This window comes from Octopus bimaculoides, chromosome 3, assembly GCF_001194135.2.
Source record: "Octopus bimaculoides isolate UCB-OBI-ISO-001 chromosome 3, ASM119413v2, whole genome shotgun sequence".
Lineage (NCBI taxonomy): Eukaryota > Metazoa > Mollusca > Cephalopoda > Octopoda > Octopodidae > Octopus > Octopus bimaculoides.
In genome coordinates, this window is record NC_068983.1 from 8,007,781 (window position 1) to 8,009,315 (window position 1,535).

Here is a 1,535-nt window from a genome sequence, read left to right on the forward strand (position 1 = left end):
ACTATTTGAGGTTTTTTTTTAGATGTATTTCGATTGATATATTATTAATTGGAACGTTATTCATTTTTCTCCCGTCAGCAGAACTTATCTTGGTTAATTAAATTTTCTTTAATTCATTTATGCTTCGTTTTCAACAGGAGTTTCGTGGATAATAGGCTCTCAATGTACGAATATCCAGATTTATGTTATTTACCAGGATTGAATATGGATTATGTGAAAAACTAATACAAATCGAATGTCATACACGTATTAGAAACATTGAGTACAACTTTGCATTATAAAGCTAAGTTATATCAAGAACTTCGAGGACAATTTGAAAAAAATCTTGGTATTATGGACATATTTCAGTACTTAGCGTGTTTTTAAGTGCGACCAGTCTATTTAGATATATGTGTTTGATATTCATATAAGGAAATGACGTGGAGAAAACGTTAAATGCTTGACGTTTTGTGAAACTAAAATTAGGCAGTGTCCATTACGTTATTAGTATGAACGAATCCCAGGAGATACGTATATAGAAGAACTGGGTGCAATTATTAGACTTACTGTAGAAATATATAACACACTGCATGAATGTCTAAAGAGAACAACCCATTTTATAAGAAGTAAAAGTGACAAATATATTGCAAGAAGTTACTTGTTGCTGCAAGTCGTTGTATAAGGTTTTATTTAGGGCTCATATACCCGCGTTTGGATGTAGATTTAATACATATGAAGTAAACAGATCTGTCACAGATGTTAAAGTAGCGACCGTATTAAGTTTTGAATAATTAAAGAATGTTTGCGTAAGGTCTATGTACACACGACGCAATAGATTTCATTTTTTGTTTTGTTGTTAAAGACATTTAAACTACTGACTCCTACCACATTTCTGATGCTAATTTCTAATCCGATATTTAAATACCTGTAATCGCGTCCAAACTTTTTGTAACCAAAAACTTCTATTGTTCATTTTTTCCTGCCGTTTCTATTATGAAAGCCATCTAAGCGCATATTCCGAGTTACGTTTTATGTTAAGTATATCTAGTGGAGACGCAATGGCCCAGTGGTTAGGGCAGCGGACTCGCGGTCGGAGGATCGCGGTTTCGATTCCCAGACCGGGCGTTGTGAGTGTTTATTGAGCGAAAACACCTGAAGCTCCACGAGGCTCCAGCAGGGGATGGTGGCGAACCCTGCTGTACTCTTTCACCACAACTTTCTCTCACTCTTACTTCCTGTTTCTGTTGTGCCTGTAATTCAAAGTGTCAGCCTTGTCACACTGTGTCACGCTGAATATCCCCGAGAACTACGTTGAGGGTACGCGTGTCTGTGGAGTGCTCAGCCACTTGCACGTTAATTTCACGAGCAGGCTGTTCCGTTGATCGGATCAACTGGCACATTCGACGTCGTAATCGACGGAGTGCCAACAACAACAACAACAACAACATAAGTATACCAAGATAATTAGTTAACATGAATATCTTTCCTCCTTTATTCTGACTTAAAGAAGACAGTGGAATCCCATTAGTGAAGTTACCGTCCCTACAACCAACCAC